Source organism: Lissotriton helveticus, chromosome 6 (genome assembly GCF_964261635.1).
Source record: "Lissotriton helveticus chromosome 6, aLisHel1.1, whole genome shotgun sequence".
In the NCBI taxonomy this organism is placed as follows: Eukaryota; Metazoa; Chordata; class Amphibia; order Caudata; family Salamandridae; genus Lissotriton; species Lissotriton helveticus.
In genome coordinates, this window is record NC_136067.1 from 473,969,720 (window position 1) to 473,989,137 (window position 19,418).

Here is a 19,418-nt window from a genome sequence, read left to right on the forward strand (position 1 = left end):
TGATTTCCCCCAGTACCATAAAGAGACCTGCTGGAGATGTTGCACCCTGACTGGGCTACAGTTGGGAGCTGGAGGATCGAATCCACCCTCCTCCAATGAGAGCACGAGGATATAACTTTTCTTCATGGAGATGCAGCAGCTCTGATCGCTGGGACAAGCTGGCAGTACTGCTTTGAGAGAGAGAGCCTCTGCCTGTCAGGTGCTGCCGAGTGTACTGTGAACAGCCTGTTCTTCACCAAATAGAATCAGGACTTGTGAATAACCTGTGATACTGTCAGATCAAGGAAGACTATAAATGGGCCTGTGAGCCCCAGGGGACTTGCTGCTGATGGTGCTGCTGATGGTGTTATGGCAACATTAACATTGTTGACTGATAACTAAAGAGTCAAAGTGGAGCTCTTGAGTACAACTTTTCTTTGGATATGGCCACCAGTGAATGGGAGTATGCCTGACCACATTATAAGGGAGAAGTGGAACAGGGATTTAGCTGAAAACTACTAGAGCCCAACCTCGAGGGGATTGTGTTGTTGCTAATGAATGTTGTTATTTCTGGAATGTTTTAGAGTTAGAAATAAAAAAAATATTTTTCTTAACAGTAAATATTTGAATGGACTTTGAATTATTGTTAGTACTGCATGCACCGTGAGTTATGAGTCGGGTTCACGTACCTGTATCTATCTACATCCCCCCCCCCCGAGGGAGCCTTTGATTGCTCATCCCAGCTACCACTGAGAATCAAGTGCAGAAGGGGTAGTTGGCCCAGTTGCTCAGTATCCATAGTAGCTCGGTCCCCATGACATCATGAGTAAAATACTTCAACTACCACAGTTGTGCTCAGTAGCCACTGCGTTCCCTGTGGCCCTCGGGAAGGGGTTGTGGCATTCCTATTCATATTTTTCTGAGAAAGTTCTCGTCTGTAGCTGAAAGTTTGCAGACTTTTGAAAACTTCACAATTTCTGCAAAGAATAGGGATTTTTAAACTTCATATGAGTTTGCTTTCAGAATTAAAAATTCACCCTTTTCTAAAGTAACAGGTTTATTTGGTTTTAGTATTGTGTTTTATTCATATAGAAAATTGAGAATGAAGTCACATTTTTTATCACAAGAACGTTTTGAAGACTGTGGGGCATATTATCAAGTAAGGGTGTTACATTATCGCCGCTTTTATCGGCAGGAAACTGACGATAAAGCGGCGATAATGGGCTTGATAATATGCTCTATGAATTCCAATCGAAGCCCATGTTAGATGTGAAGACATCTAACATGGGCTTCGATTGGAATTCATAGAACATATTATCAAGCCCATTATCGCCGCTTTATTGGAAGTTTCCTGCCAATAAAAGTGGTGATAATGTAACGCCCTTACTTGATAATATGCCCCACAATTATTACTTTTAAGTAAAGCATGAGGTTAGTACTATGGCTAGATAAGTTTAAAACCTTTTCCTACTTTGTATGTGTGCTGTACAGTGCAGCACACATGCAAAGTCGGAAAAGCAAAGAGAAATGAAAACACTTTTCTGCTGCATTAATTTTTGGCACTAAACCCTGTCTACTAATGCCAGTAGATAGGGTTTTGCATCAAAAAGCATGTGTAGTTGCATAGGAAAGGCCATGTACAACCCAAATAACGCACCCATGATGCAAAGTAATGCAAAGCAGTGTTTTGCTCTGCGGTTCTTTTTGATACACACCAATGCACATGCCAATTTGGCTAGCACACAGCACCAGCAGAGGGTAAACAATGTGCCGCTCCGGTAGCTCTAGGGGCTTGTAAATATGCCCCCTATTGTATGGCTAGAGTGGTTAAGATCCAGTGCATGGGACCGAGCTTCTAAAAGCATTTGTGTGCAACCTCCTCTTGAATTTGAAATCACTCTCTAGTGAATATATGTGCAATGATCACCACAAATACGGGTGCATACACAAACCCTTGTGCAGGTGTACAAGTACCACAAGTCTTTGTGTGCATTTTTACTATGTGGGGCACATGTGATATGATCTCCACATGTCTCTATATGGTGCGGCTCACAGTTTGACCAGAACAAGCCTATATTTTTGAGAGGTGACATCCATGTTAGAGGCCTCTTTGTGATATTTTTGACCCCCCAAAAGCTGTTGTCTTAAGGCACCTATTGGAAATGGAATGAGCTGCTAGGGCATATATGACCCTAAAAACTTACAGATGTATGGAATGTATATGCTTGGACGCAAGTATGTGACTAGACCCTCCAAACTCCCTGCACTCAGCTTCTACCGAATATTTGTAGTGACAAAGAATGCCAATGTTCAGTAACCTCTATATTTTACGTTCAGCCTATGATGAATGTTTATGCTCACATGCCCACCTATCAGTTTCTTTATGTAGCTACATCCCAACTCACTCCTCGGCCTAAAAACTAAACTTTACGTGAAATGACCCACAATGTAAATTCTTATAATGTGTTTTGTAAATATGAATCTACCTGCATACGTGTAGCTCTGCCTTGACTTCCAAGATGGATAATCACGCTCTACTCTATGGAATAATCAGGTACCACAAGCCCCAGTGGGCATCCTCAATCAGGGTGAAGATATGTCTTCTGATGGATCTGGTAACTCCAGCACCTACATGCTTTCAGCCAACTTCATAGTGCAGGATTAATCTATTTTGGGTATGTGTGAGACCAAAACCTTAGAAGCAGCCGTGTCTAGACACCTTCAGAGACACTTGTGTCACCAGACAAACTTCTTTGAGTGCAGAAATTAAACGTGTGTAGGCTTATTTTCTGAACCATGTCAATGATCAGGTGCCAGTGCAGAGTGGTCCAGATATCTCACACATGTATCTGACAAGAACCTTTTAGTTATGTTTACAGCCATCTGTGAAGTGTGAGCTTTTCCTTTGTAAATGTGTTTTATCCCTTTCACTCCCAAAATTACACTGTGCTCAGACATAAACTGGAGGTCCAAGAATCACTGGTTCACTTACTATGTGGGGCACATGTGATATGATCTCCACATGTCTCTATATGGTGCGGCTCACAGTTTGACCAGAACAAGCCTATATTTTTGAGAGGTGACATCCATGTTAGAGGCCTCTTTGTGATATTTTTGACCCCCCAAAAGCTGTTGTCTTAAGGCACCTATTGGAAATGGAATGAGCTGCTAGGGCATATATGACCCTAAAAACTTACAGATGTATGGAATGTATATGCTTGGACGCAAGTATGTGACTAGACCCTCCAAACTCCCTGCACTCAGCTTCTACCGAATATTTGTAGTGACAAAGAATGCCAATGTTCAGTAACCTCTATATTTTACGTTCAGCCTATGATGAATGTTTATGCTCACATGCCCACCTATCAGTTTCTTTATGTAGCTACATCCCAACTCACTCCTCGGCCTAAAAACTAAACTTTACGTGAAATGACCCACAATGTAAATTCTTATAATGTGTTTTGTAAATATGAATCTACCTGCATACGTGTAGCTCTGCCTTGACTTCCAAGATGGATAATCACGCTCTACTCTATGGAATAATCAGGTACCACAAGCCCCAGTGGGCATCCTCAATCAGGGTGAAGATATGTCTTCTGATGGATCTGGTAACTCCAGCACCTACATGCTTTCAGCCAACTTCATAGTGCAGGATTAATCTATTTTGGGTATGTGTGAGACCAAAACCTTAGAAGCAGCCGTGTCTAGACACCTTCAGAGACACTTGTGTCACCAGACAAACTTCTTTGAGTGCAGAAATTAAACGTGTGTAGGCTTATTTTCTGAACCATGTCAATGATCAGGTGCCAGTGCAGAGTGGTCCAGATATCTCACACATGTATCTGACAAGAACCTTTTAGTTATGTTTACAGCCATCTGTGAAGTGTGAGCTTTTCCTTTGTAAATGTGTTTTATCCCTTTCACTCCCAAAATTACACTGTGCTCAGACATAAACTGGAGGTCCAAGAATCACTGGTTCACTTGCGTGATCTACCAAGCTTCTGACTATAGTATCCTCATTTAAAGAGTTTCAACCTTAGGTGCACAGGAGTGACTATACTCCTGAATGGAAGTAACAACAAGAGGGGTACATATTCAGCATGTGGAGAATGTGTTTTATAAAAATAAATATCACCTTCAAGCAACTAACTACATGTTTCGGACTAATACACTATTCCAGGTGTACGAACTGACATTCACAAGCCTTTCTTTGCATCTTTCTTATTGGTGTGCAGCCCTCTGGTGTTTGAGTATCTAACCTATTGAAATATGTCTGTGTGGTACTGATAGAGCGCGCGAGGTCACCCAGCCAATAATTTCGCCGTTTCCGGCTTCGGGCCCATATACTTTCAATTTACCATATACATTGATCGGGCGACTTCACGGGCTCTACCAATTTGTGTGTGTTTCCCTACTGTTATTACTCAGCGTACCCGACTTACCATCCACCGACACGGGTACCTATGACCTCAACGGATCAGGGAGCTAGCTGTAAAAGGAAAGGCAGCAAAATACCAACCCAAAATGACATTCAATACTGTTTGTAAATGACCACGGACAACTGGAAGTTTTAAAAGCTTTATCTAAAGTTCGTTTTCGTTGAGCATTAAGTTTACAAGAATGAGACAATCAATAACCAAGATAATGAAAAGTACATAACTATAGAGAAATAAAGTCAGGGTAATCATGAAAATACTAATATGAGATGCAACAAGAAACGCTATGCATTTAAGGTAAAAATTCTTTAGATAGTTTAAGTAAGGCCGTTCTAGACCATATCAGAAAATGACAAACTGCAATGCAAAATATGATTTCTAAAAGGTAGGATAACATAGGATCAAGTTAAGAAAATATGCAATTGACTTTACGTTTCAATAGTTGCGGCAAAAGCATGGAAAAATCAACATGTGCAAAGGTGTGTCTTTATTAAAGCAAAAGACAGAAAATTAGGAAGGTGCAAGTTCAAAGAATTTAGAGCAATATTTACCTAGACTGGTGTGAAAACCAAACCCTGGCCACGGGTCAGTTAAGGACAGGAAACCCTCAAGGAGGATACCCCTCAAAGGACAGCAGGTGCAGAATGGACACCCCGGACAGGACAGGATACCCTCAGATTAGGAATCAGGACAGGACCCTCAGGACAGGACAGCAAACCCTCAGGACAGGACCGCTCAGGACAGGACCACACCCGCAGTTTGGAAGCAACGCCTGCGCTCCACCCTCTCTGCAGCTATCGATCAAGACCCCGATTGGGTCAGCGAACTCCCAGCAAAGTGCTTCGCCAGCACTTTAAGGTTCAGTAGAACCTTAGTCTATGGTCAATTTCGGACAGAGTGCTCCGCAGCGCTCTGTATCTTCAGTCACCTATTGAGTACGATGGGTCAGTGACAGGTCAGCTAAACCAGACAAGTCGGACAATTTCCCTAGGTGAACCCAGGGTAGATATACAGTTTGGGGACGGTGTACCACCCCCCAATGTTGCAAAGTGTCAGAATCCCTCAATTTGGATTGGTCCTAAGGTAGGCTTTGGGTAACACACCAATCATAACACACTATTTGGATGCCTAATTTACATCTTTGGGTACCGCCTAGCAAGATTGGGGTTCCCATGAGAAACTGCAGGAAAATACAATAGTAATTTTACATTGTTGCGGAATAGGGACACATGACTCCGTTCTGCTGGGTTTGCAGGTCAGTTCTCAGGAGCATTTTGCCCATCCCTGCCAGCTGGCCAAGTTCCATCAGCCTAGGTTGTCAGTTCCCCAGACAGTGGAGCATGCGCAGAAAGGCCCTCCAAGATGGCATTTGGTTCAGTCAGACCCCCATTTCCCGCGGTACATGAAAAGTAAGCGAGAACAAATTAATACATAGAAGTAACATTATGAAAACACATCACAGGGTTTGTACTTTCAACTTATCACTGTAAAATAAACTTATGCAGTCTAAATGTTAGCTACATATAACAGGCACAAGAGCAGTGGCACGAGCAGTACCACGTTACAGGCAAAGCTATGTATTACGCATGCGCATAAATTTCCCTCCAACTCTGCAGACACGTCAGGACACGTGAGTGTGGCTGACGCATGCGCAGTAACTAAATACAAGCGGCGGCCATGTTAAATAACTCGAGTAAATTATTTTAGTAAAACACATATGCAAGCGTCAAGAAACCTCGTTTAAACATAAAGGAAACGTTAGTAAAACGTACAAATTATTACCTTGTTACCTATAGACGAGGTTCATGAATTCGGCAAGTCGCAAAATATGCGAAACTTTGCTTCATCAATCCCCTCTTTGATGATATTTACTATCATCACAAAATAAATGGACCCAGATGCCAACTTCTCACACCTTATACATCTCTATCTCTTCCAACAATTTGCTCAACTTTTCTTTCTCATCTTTAGTAGGGTGAGAATTCTTCACCCTTTTGTATATCTGATTATTCATTTCTTCTAATTCAAGCTCATCCACACTTCGTTTCACTCCTCTGGCATTCACTTGATGCTTTCCGGTGTGTTTGCGACATTTGCAACAGGCAAATATGAAAAATAGGATAAGACCTATAATTCCAATTGGCATCAGTATCTTAAACAATAAGCTTTTACCTAAGCTAGCAAACCAATGACCTACATTTGAGAGACCATCTACCAGTCTCTTCCAGGCACTGTCAACCTCGAGTGGTTTGAGTTCCTTTGCCAAATTAGTAATGTTTTTCACGTATCTTTTGAGCTGCACACTTTTGTCCGGAATATAAGTGCAACAATGTTGCGCCTTCAACATCCGGCAGACTCCGCCCTCTTTTGCTAATAAGGTATCAAGAGCAAGTCTGTTCTGCAAAACCATTGATCTGATCGCAACCATTTCGGTATTGACCAGCAGAAATCCATGAGCTGTCTCAGTAGACAATGCATCCACTATAGTGGACAATTTACAAATTCTGTGAGTGTTCAGAACCACTCCCACTCCAGGTATCAGTGCACTGAAAATACTACCCATTATTTCACCTATGCTTTCTCTTTTACTACGCACTAAGCCATTAGTATTTTCACTGCTTCCAGCAACTCCATTCACATGGTATATTTTCGGGAAGACAATGCCAAAATAGCAACTTCCATACCAGTGATCCGGCAATTTGAAATAAGCCTTGTCCCCACAAATATAATAAATTCCAGGAAACACAGGCTCTGACCCATTTTTGAAACCCCAACCTCCAATTACCTTGTAATTATGTTCGCATTCACTGGAACCAATGAAAATGTTATTATAATAGCTAGTCTTCTCGCGGTGAAGACATAGCTTGCCTTTCTTTTCAAAATCCAGCAACAGAGCAGGACCCGCCCCACCAGTTGAGGTGCCTTCCATGTTCTCTGCCCACCTTGGTCTTTTCTGACTTTCGTCATTTGCTTTCTTTTGTATTTTAATTCTCCTTTTCTCTGCCATGTTCAGGAACATCTTTTCCTGCTCACGCAAAGAACAAGTCAAGTTATCTCTGTGTGCGTCACCTATGTCAATATCACCAATAGTCAGGAAATAGTCTCCCATATATCGTATTACGTCGCTTTTTGTATGTACAGGATTCAAGTTCCCACGTATAGGAAGCTCAGAAAAGATCACGTCATTATTAGAGTAGTAGTACTGTAACGGTCCTCTTTTGTAAAATAAACTAGCTAAAATGCTACAGGAGATTCCGTATGTTAGCGGCAAGTGATGGTATGTCACGCCTTCAGCTACAGAGGTAGGTAGCTTCATGCAGACATAGCAATCTTCAATTTCCATAGTCTCTACATAGTGTATTAACAAGTTTGCGAAAACATTTAAGCGCGTCTTATTTTTAATTCCATGGTAATGTAGTTCTCCCTCATCTGATGCTTCTAAGTCTTGTTTTGTTTGTCTCAGTGCTCTCTCATGTCTGGCTGCACTCTGTGTTGTCAGCTCCTCACTGTCAGTATTTACAATTTCAGTAGGGACAATATTAGTATCTTTGCTTACAGCAAAGGGAATGAAAATTGTTAGTCCTACCCAGAGTAATATCAGGACAACTATACTACAGACACATACCTTGCAGCAAGTTTTGCAACCGCTGCGACTAGGTCTACCATTCACGTTTGAATCAGACATTTTGGCTTCAGAAGAAGTTTCTCAACCCCTCTTTGTGACTCTACACAAGTATCTTACTTTGTGCAAATTCACGGTGGCTCGTCTTCTTCTTCGGCAGAGTACTCAGGGACGGGTTCTCCGTCGCTCTCGTCAGTTATATCAAGATCTTCAAGTTCTTCCAACACAAGTGTCCATTCAGGTGACTTGTACTTTTTGTTTTGTCTCTTTATTCGAGCACTCCTTCTTTTGGAAGTGTCTTCTGGTTGTCCTGCTATGCGAGCACTTCTCCTTTCTTCTGCACGTTTTTCTTCTACTGTTTTTATTCTCAGTCTCAATTTCTTTATGTATCCAGGCTCAATGTGCTTTCTTTTCTTGAGTCTTTTAGTTGGTACTTGGACTTCGTTTTCTTCTCTGGCCCTCTTGTTCTCCTTAATTTGTGGCAATTCTGTTTCAGTTTTTTCTTCTTCTATCTGACTGTTTCCAGGGCTAGCATCTATTTCTTCTGCCTGGTTACTAATCTGGCCTGGTTCAGGAGAAATTTGTTTTTGCTTTTCAAATGTCTCTGTTTCTGTTTCCTGAACACGTTCTTCTAATCCTATCTGATCCTGTTCAAGCACTTCGATCTCTTGATTTTCTTCTGCTCGAACTATTACGCTATGTCTAGTCTGTCCCTTCCCGATATCAGGAGTCAGTGGAGGAGTATCAATCACTTGCACTGTATCCTTCACTTGTTCAGTATCGATCACTTGCTCTATATCAATCACGTGCTCTGTCCCTGTCTGACCTTCTCCTTCCTCAGTTTTGATGTGAATCTCAAGATTCTGAGGCTCTTCGCCTGTGCCTTGCTTTTCCTCTGTAGTCCACTCTCTACCTTCCCAAAGTCGCTCACTTGTTCGAATGGGGTCTTCAGTGAGATCAATCAATGGTATCCACTCCTCTGGCCATATGCTCGGCAGCTCGTCTTCTGCTACTTCTGGCTCAGCTTCTTGGACCCCTTCAGCAGGCTGGGCTCCCGGTAGTTCGTTATCAACTATTCTTGGGCCAACATCTGCTGATTCTGCAGCTCGACTGGTACTGGGCTGTACGTCGTCAGCTACTTCTGGTCTGGCTCCTGCAGAGTCCTCCGCTGGATGCCCTTCTTCTTCAGGCACTTCGTCTGGTAATACCTTCTGGGTGTGGCTGGCATGTACCCAGCGTGGAACCCCTGCACACTTTACTGCTGTGGTAGTTACCAGGATCACCTGACGTTTCTCTCCCCACCTTGGCTCCAGGCAGCTCTTCCGAGTATGTTTCTTTATCTTCACCCAGTCCCCCGGGACCAGTTTGTGGAGGGGAGTCGTTGGATTGAGGATGGCGTCTTCTCCGATCTGGCGAGAGATAGAACGCACTTGGTCACCCAATCTCTTGCAGTATTCAAGCACCAAATCATCAGTAATACTCAACAGTTTGCTTCCTGGCACCCATGCTTGTCTCATCACTCTTCCCATAATGATTTCATGGGGACTTAGGCCTGTCTTGCGGTCAGGAACACTTCTGAGTCCCATCAGGACCAGGGGCAGGGCCTTCACCCAGGTCAATTTAGATGCATCACACAGTTTTGCTAGTCTGTTTTTGATAGTTCCATTTATTTGTTCCACTACTCCAGAAGCCTCTGGACGGTAGGCACAGTGAAGCTTTTGTGAAATTCCAAAGGCCTTACAGAGTTCGTCGATCACTTCATTATGAAAATGTGAGCCTTGATCTGATTCAATAGTGACTGGAACCCCGAACCTAGGTATCAGTTCTTTCAATAAACACTTAGCTACTGTTTTTGCGTCATTTTGGGGAGTAGGGAAGGCTTCCACCCACTTTGAAAATAAACAGACCATGACAAGGACATATCGCTTCCCTTCACAACGGGGCATGGTGATGAAATCAACCTGTATTCTCAAAAAGGGACCCCCGGACCTCCCAATTTTTCCCAGTTCCACCATAGTTTTCTTCCCTGCGTTCATCCTTTGACATGGCAGGCACCTCTGGCAGAGGGACTCTGCTACTTTCCTGAACTTTTTACTGTACCAAGTCTGTTGGAACACTAGAATCATGGCGTCCCTACCAATGTGTGATCCTTCATGTATCAATCTCGCCATTGTGCTAAGTAAGTGTCTAGGTAACACAGGCATACCAGTTGGACCTAAGATTACACCATCCACACGTCTTGGTCTACACCCATCTTCCTTCCACTTCTCTCTCTCTTGCCAAGGTGCCGCCTGCTGCCACTCTTTCACTTCATCCCATGTAGGCACTTCTTCAAACACCTGAAGTTGGCAGCTGGTTCCTGGCCCCCCTCGTTTTGGATTTACGATATACCGATCTCTGGCGCACCATTGGGCCACTCGATCAGCAAAATCATTTCCCAGTGATACAGTGTCCATACTCTTCTTATGAGCAACACACTTCACCACTGCCAGTTCCTTTGGTAACTGGATTGCCTCTAAAAGGTCTTGAACAACTTTTCCATTTCGAATAGGGGTACCTGAGGAAGTCAGGAACTCCCTCTGTAGCCACAACTGGCCAAAGTCATGCACAACCCCATAACAGTACTGACTGTCAGTATACACTGTTATGCGTAAGTTTTTCCCAATTTTGCAAGCTTTTATCATAGCAATCAATTCGGCTACTTGTGCAGACTTTATGTCAAATAGATAACCTGCTTCTTCAATTTTTGTTAAGGAGACTACCGCATAGGCAGCACTCAGGCCTCCTTGTTCATGTCTTAGACATGAACCATCCACAAATAATTCCTTGTCATGCACAGGCAATGGTGTTTCTTTAATGTCTGGACGTGGCTTGGTATTGAATTCTGTTAAATCAATGCAATCATGCTCATCATCCACCCCACCTTCCATATCCATTGGGTCGGGGAGTAAGGTGGCAGGGTTCAAAATACTGCACCTAACAATGTTTACATTTGCAGCACGCACAAGAATCCTCTCGTATTTAGTCAGCCGACTAGGGGTGAGATACTGAGTCTTTGTTCTGGTCAGTAAAATTACCACTCCATGTGGGACATACACAGTTACCGGATGTCCCATGACAATGGACTCACTCTGCTCTAAACTTGTGCAGGTAGCAGCTACTGCTTTCAGACAACTTGGTAATCCAGCAGCCACTGGATCCAGGGTGGCAGAGAAATATGCCACAGGCCTTCTCGTTGTGCCATGATCTTGTGTCAGGACTGACAACGCGCAATTATCGCGAGTGTCACAGAATAGGGCAAACTCTTTGGAATAGTCTGGCATTCCTAATGCAGGGGCTGTACACAGACAAACTCGCAGTTTGGTGAAGGCTGTTAAGCTTTCATCATCCCATTCTACAATTTCTGGTGTTCCTCTCTTGGTCATTTTTATCAAGGGCCTAGCTAGGACTGCAAATCCCAGAATCCACTGCCTGCAGTATCCTATCACACCCAGGAACATTCTGATCTCTTTCTGAGTACGGGGTAACTGCATCTTTTGTATTATTCTCACTCTTTCTGACGTCACTTTCCTGACCCCTTTCTCTATCTGGTGCCCCAGATATTTCACTGATTTTGCACAGAACTGTAATTTGTCAGGGGCCACTTTATGTCCTTTCTCACTCAGATGATTCAGGAGGGCAATGGTGTCAATCACACAATCCCTATGACTTTTAGACGCCACCAAGAGGTCGTCTATGTATTGCACTAAGACAGAGTTTCCAGGTAAGACCAAAGTTTCCAAACATTTTTTCAAGATCTGATTAAAGATAGAGGGGCTCTCTGTGTACCCTTGAGGGACCCTGTTCCAGACATACACGTGACCATTGAAGGCAAATGAGAAAATAAATTTGCTATCTGGATGCAAGGGAATGGAAAAGAATGCATGACACAGGTCTATCACAGTGAACCACTCAGCATCCCAGGGAATCTGATACAGAATCACTGCTGGGTTCGGGACAATAGGGCAGCAGGGGACTACTATCTTGTTGATTTTTCGTAGGTCCTGCACTACTCTGTACTTGCCACTAGGCTTCTTGATGCCCATAATCGGTGAGTTACATGGGCTACTCATTACTTCCTGTATGATGTTTCCTTCTAGCAATTTCTGTATTTCCAGAGTGACACCTGCTCTCACTTCTGCATTCATCCTGTAGGGTTTAGTATTGGGGTATACTGCATTGTCCTTGATTGCTATCTGTATGGGGTCCACGTTTTTCATTAACCCTACATCTTTCCCAGTAAAGTCCCATACCTCTGGCTTCACTGCTTCTTGTAGTTCTTGGGGCAAATCCTGCATGGTCATTCGTTTAATTTCTGAGTCAGGTCTGATTAACATTAATTTATAAATGCCGTCTTCATCTGGGGTCTGAATTTCAACACCCTTTGGTGTGCAAAAGATGGTACAGTTCATTTTGCACAGCAAATCACGTCCCAGTAAATTCACCGGACTGGTGTCGCAAACGACAAATCTATGCATTTCCTTAAAGTTTCCAATTGAGATCTCCATGGGCTTGGTAACAGGAGTACTAATCAATTGATTAGATACACCCACTACTTGGATGGCTTCTCCCGAGAGGGGTAGGTTTGGAACGTCCACTGTTCTCACAGTAGAACGGGTAGCGCCAGTGTCCAACAGAAAAGTGACATCATTTCCGTCAACCTTTCCTTCAATGTATGGTCCAGACTGGTCTACCGGCAAGGAGGCGCCAAGTACGCACTCCTCGTCCTCCCCTCTCAGGCCCCGTCAGTACTGGTCATCACAAAGGAAGGTATCATTCAACAGATACTGCGAAGTTGCTGCATTTCTGTTCTCATTGCTTTCCCAGACTTCTATCTCATCACCCTCTGCGCCTTTTCCCCTATGTACTTGCTTAGGAGCTCGGGGCACCTGAACCGTTTTTACCTGTGGTTGAGTCTTTCTTGGTCTTTCTTTCTGCGTCTGTGGAGTTAAATCAGGTGTTTTGGGGTTATCGTCAGGCAAATAAGGACACTCGTTACGCCAGTGTCCAATTTCTCCGCACTGGTGACAGGGAAATTTCTTCATAGCCTCCTCCCTGCTCATTTTGGGCCGGGGCTTACCTCCTCCCCCACCCCCAGGACTTTGGTTCTGAGTGTTTTTGACCATATTACTCAACTGTTTTTCCTGCTGTTCTGCGAGCTTCACCTGAGCCCACATGACCTTTTCCTTGAGAGCCTTTTTCTTTTCTGCCATCTCGTCCTCGCAGTACTTTGCGTACCGCAGGACCTCGTCTATCTTTTTGGAGTGCCAACAAATTTTGTTATCTTTTATCCACTGACAAATTTCAGGCCTTAAACCGTTTACAAACCTGTAAATGAAATGCGTCATATCCTTCATCTCGATGTTATCTATACCACTGTAAGTTTTAAACACTTGCAACAGCCTTTCATAAAAGGAGTGCACTGTCTCGTCTCTCTCCTGCGTTGTTCTATCTATCCTGGTCCAATCAGTTTCCTTTGCTGGCACCTTATTTTTCAAATGCAGCATTACTTGTTCGTATTTTTTCATCACTTCATTCGACGGCTCTCCTGTGCTAGAGTCCCTCGGGTACTCCTCACTAGGCCAGCCTATGGCTATTTTACACTCGGTCCATAGATCTACCGGGACCACAATGTCGAAAAATCCATCCAGGTCTTTCCACAGGCATTTTTGCACCTTTACGAACCTTTCCACTTGCCGGTACCAGTCAACTGGCTTCTCGCGTAATTTCGGGAAATCGTTAGTAAAGGACACAATATCCTGTCTGGACCATGGGACGTGCACATACCTCCCACCGGGTACTTCACGCATGGGGCATAACGTTTCGGGCTTGTCTACTTCTCTCAAAGGGAACTCAGGGGTGGCTTGTCTGGATCGAGCCTCATCTTTCTTTCGTGCCCACCTGCTTCTCCATTTTTCCACATCTCCCCATTTCTGCAAAACTGCAATCAACTCTTTAATCTGCAACTTTTTCCCTGACACATTCAAGTTCTCTATATCTTTGTCTGAGAATTCAGCTCTGTAAGGTTTTTGCAAGGGCTTGGATCTTGAAATATCTACCCCCATACTAGCTGCGGTGTCTGTCAGCTTCTCGTGGAGCACTCTGGTACTCCTGGTAAGGCTTTTACACATAAACAGCAACTCTTCTTCAGAGTAAGTATTTAATCTGTCTAATCCCACATTTCCTGCTATTAATTCCTCTATCTCTACCCTCAGCTTGTAGAGGTCTAAAGGTTTCGTTTGCGGAGCCTGTTTTTCTAATTCACGACTCCAATTTTCAATTTCTTCCGGAGTTACCAAGGAAACACTCCTAGTACCTGACGTTGATTCTAATTTAATTTCTTTCGCATTAAAAGGATTATGCCTCTTCTGCACTCCCTTCCCGGTCTGTTTATTTGGCAGGTCCAAAAACACAACTTCGGACTCGCACTCACTGGACTGATCGTCTATCAGTAGGGGCTCTTGCCTCGGCGGGGCCATGATAGGGTTCATAACTGGAGGGTTTGGACCTCCTTGATTATTCCCATACAACGGAACCACTGGTCCGATTGTTACCGGAATAGTCAAAGCTTCAGGACTGGCATTTAACCTGGAGATCTTCTGAATTATTTCGGTCCTCTGTTTAGCTATGGCCTCTTGCTCCCTTTCGTCTAGTACTCTTCCTAAGGTTTGGTCAGGTATTATCTGTGGGGTCAGGTGAGGGGTAAAACTCGGGGCAGTAGGGTGCGTTTCACTCGGTCCCCCGCCATAATTTGGTTTTGGGAACAAAGTTCCTGTGCTAAATGACCTGCGCTCTTCCCCATATGGAGGCTGCAAAAAGGGCATTCCTGAACCTAATGGCTTTTCTTCGTTTTCATAAAGAGGTCTGGGGAAGAAGGCTCTTTCACGGGAATATTTTTCCTCCGGGCTCACGGGCATACTAGGATATATATTTCGTACCTCCGCGGGTCCGGGATTCTCAAAATAGGGCAATACCTGGCCACCTCCCCCCCTAATTAGGGATCTGTCTTCCTCCTTAATAGATGGACGCTGGGGATTGTCTCCTGTACTGGAAGGTCGGGCTCCCTCATTATAAGGGGGCGGGCTTCGCGTAAAAATGTCATCTAATAATTCATCGTCTGACTCCCCAAGCGCTCCCCAGTGCTTACTCTTTTCTGTCTTTTTCTCTCCCGCAGAAGGGTTACCCGCTGGCATCATGGGAAACAGACCCTCAACAATCATGCTCTGTCTCCACTGTTTCATCCTTTTGTCCCTAGTCTCTTGTTTCAGCCTTGGGTACCACTTGGTCAGACCTTTGTCCAACCGGGGTTTCTCTCTTTCAAAAGCCTCAATCTCCCATTCCTCTAATGCCTCATACTGCGTTAGTCTCGGTCTGGGATGCAATTCATTCATTCGGGTTCTCAAATTAAATAAAATCCTACCATTGAAAGTACCGTCTAACGGAAAAGCCAATATTCCGTCATCTTTTGTGTACTTCACCCAATTCTCCAACCACACGCAGGTATTGTACCCTCGGTCAAACATCATGAACGAGGCGGGAGTATTCGGTGGCGGGACAATAACGCCCTCTCTGGACTTAATTGGTTTGTCCGTTTTGAAATAATTCTTTACCCTATTTACAAGGGACATTTTTCTCTTAGCTTCGTACATAATGTCGTATCTATTGGCTTTCCACTGATCCCTTTCAAACCCTTGGTTTCTTGGATCGGGTCTAGTCTCTGGACAATACGAGTGCCACATACGATTTCTACGCTTAACTCTGTTTACAATGTCACCTCCAATCAGAACGCCTTTTGCAATTTCGTGCGACCTATGGGTGCACGCGTTCAAAAATCTCGACCAATGGGTGCGCGGCCCCTTCGTGAGACTGTCCTCACGCTCCGGCGCTTCACCCCTCCTTTACAATTCCAGCCCCGCTACCCGCCCGCTGCTTCTACCAATCCCAGCGCGGCACGGAGTGACGTCAGAGGCGCTTCGCGACTGACTCCCTCCCTTCACAAGGTAACGGAAACTTTCTTTCTTTCTAAAGTGCTAGTGCTTGGTTATTTAACAACGAATACACATTCGCCACAGTGCTCAAGTGTCTAGACAGGACAGCGTTGTTTTACTGCAAGTAAACTACTTCCATTTACTTTTCACGCGCTGCGGGCAGATCTCTTCCGCCTACCCTTCACTCTAGCATCGGTGAACCTGTTATTCCCCTAAACTCATCCACTCTTCCGGGATATATCCGAGTCTAAGGTTTCCCAGCGGACCCCTCTGCTTTCACCCAAGCTCCGAGGAACCTGCTACTCTTCCGATGTGACCCTTACTAGGTTACGCCACTATGGGAATTTTGCCAATGAACCTCGTTACTGACATTTATTCACACACGTATTCAGAAAAACCCTAGTTAGTGCTTCCTGGTTATCCTAACCTGCACCTAACTTTTCCTTAAGCCTGTGACCTCAAGACAATGGATTCTATTCACCACTTGCCTTTTCAATTCCCCGGGGAGTTCGGACAACACTGACTGACACGGTTTACAAACGCATGGATTAATACATATAACAATATAAGAACAAGAATAACAATGATAAAACAGTTCATGAATTGTTTTTACAAGAGATTATTCATGCGTATTCACAAGAGATTGATCAGGTCTCTTGGAATGACCGCTCTTATAGCAGCATTATTATACTAGCAGCTACCGACTTAGCTAGCCTAACTAATCCTGCCTAACCTTTAACTAGTCCCTAACCATCCTCTGCTACCAGAAAAACTGATAGAGCGCGCGAGGTCACCCAGCCAATAATTTCGCCGTTTCCGGCTTCGGGCCCATATACTTTCAATTTACCATATACATTGATCGGGCGACTTCACGGGCTCTACCAATTTGTGTGTGTTTCCCTACTGTTATTACTCAGCGTACCCGACTTACCATCCACCGACACGGGTACCTATGACCTCAACGGATCAGGGAGCTAGCTGTAAAAGGAAAGGCAGCAAAATACCAACCCAAAATGACATTCAATACTGTTTGTAAATGACCACGGACAACTGGAAGTTTTAAAAGCTTTATCTAAAGTTCGTTTTCGTTGAGCATTAAGTTTACAAGAATGAGACAATCAATAACCAAGATAATGAAAAGTACATAACTATAGAGAAATAAAGTCAGGGTAATCATGAAAATACTAATATGAGATGCAACAAGAAACGCTATGCATTTAAGGTAAAAATTCTTTAGATAGTTTAAGTAAGGCCGTTCTAGACCATATCAGAAAATGACAAACTGCAATGCAAAATATGATTTCTAAAAGGTAGGATAACATAACATCAAGTTAAGAAAAAAAGACAGAAAATTAGGAAGGTGCAAGTTCAAAGAATTTAGAGCAATATTTACCTAGACTGGTGTGAAAACCAAACCCTGGCCACGGGTCAGTTAAGGACAGGAAACCCTCAAGGAGGATACCCCTCAAAGGACAGCAGGTGCAGAATGGACACCCCGGACAGGACAGGATACCCTCAGATTAGGAATCAGGACAGGACCCTCAGGACAGGACAGCAAACCCTCAGGACAGGACCGCTCAGGACAGGACCACACCCGCAGTTTGGAAGCAACGCCTGCGCTCCACCCTCTCTGCAGCTATCGATCAAGACCCCGATTGGGTCAGCGAACTCCCAGCAAAGTGCTTCGCCAGCACTTTAAGGTTCAGTAGAACCTTAGTCTATGGTCAATTTCGGACAGAGTGCTCCGCAGCGCTCTGTATCTTCAGTCACCTATTGAGTACGATGGGTCAGTGACAGGTCAGCTAAACCAGACAAGTCGGACAATTTCCCTAGGTGAACCCAGGGTAGATATACAGTTTGGGGACGGTGTACCACCCCCCAATGTTGCAAAGTGTCAGAATCCCTCAATTTGGATTGGTCATAAGGTAGGCTTTGGGTAACACACCAATCATAACACACTATTTGGATGCCTAATTTACATCTTTGGGTACCGCCTAGCAAGATTGGGGTTCCCATGAGAAACTGCAGGAAAATACAATAGTAATTTTACATTGTTGCGGAATAGGGACACATGACTCCGTTCTGCTGGGTTTGCAGGTCAGTTCTCAGGAGCATCTTGCCCATCCCTGCCAGCTGGCCAAGTTCCATCAGCCAAGGTTGTCAGTTCCCCAGACAGTGGAGCATGCGCAGAAAGGCCCTCCAAGATGGCATTTGGTTCAGTCAGACCCCCATTTCCCGCGGTACATGAAAAGTAAGCGAGAACAAATTAATACATAGAAGTAACATTATGAAAACACATCACAGGGTTTGTACTTTCAACTTATCACTGTAAAATAAACTTATGCAGTCTAAATGTTAGCTACATATAACAGGCACAAGAGCAGTGGCACGGGCAGTACCACGTTACAGGCAAAGCTATGTATTACGCATGCGCATAAATTTCCCTCCAACTCTGCAGACACGTCAGGACACGTGAGTGTGGCTGACGCATGCGCAGTAACTAAATACAAGCGGCGGCCATGTTAAATAACTCGAGTAAATTATTTTAGTAAAACACATATGCAAGCGTCAAGAAACCTCGTTTAAACATAAAGGAAACGTTAGTAAAACGTACACATTATTACCTTGTTACATATAGACGAGGTTCATGAATTCGGCAAGTCGCAAAATATGCGAAACTTTGCTTCATCAGTACCACTTACAGGATGGAGGTTGAGTCTCAACTTGATGTGTGCAAAAATATATCCACAGTCCTATTTGTAAAACAACATCAAGATTGCCTAACCTGATGCTGTTTGAGTGCATAAAAAACCCATCACAAGCAATTGTGTGAAGCCATCTTTACGGTGCAGTCTTACCTCCTGGAGCAAATGGGCAATCCCAAAAGGAGCGGGGTGTCTTTGTTGCACATAAATGTTCAGACTCCTAAAGATCCTTTGTACAGCAAAGTTTAGCATGCAAGCTCGGCCTCCCTTATAACTGTGTATGTGTGCAGGCATGTTCAGTGTTCATGCACAATCTTTGGTGCCCATGTGGGAGAAAGTGTTCCGTCTCCTCCAGGGTGCATGGTCAACCACTGGTGCTTTGGTGTGACCAGAAGCGCTCAAGTCTTTCACAACAACCACAGCCTGTACACAGGTGTAGGAAAGTGCCTCTTTTGACTTGGTTAGCCCCCACTTTTTGCCTGGAACCTAATGTGATTTCGACTTAAAGTGTACTGAGTCCTTGCTAACCAGGTTCCCAGTGTCAGATCTATTTTCCTGAACTGTACCTTTGTTCCACAATTGGCACAACTTCAGTCCCCTTATAGGTCCCTAGTAAAGGCTACCCCTAGTACCAAGGCCATTGGAAATG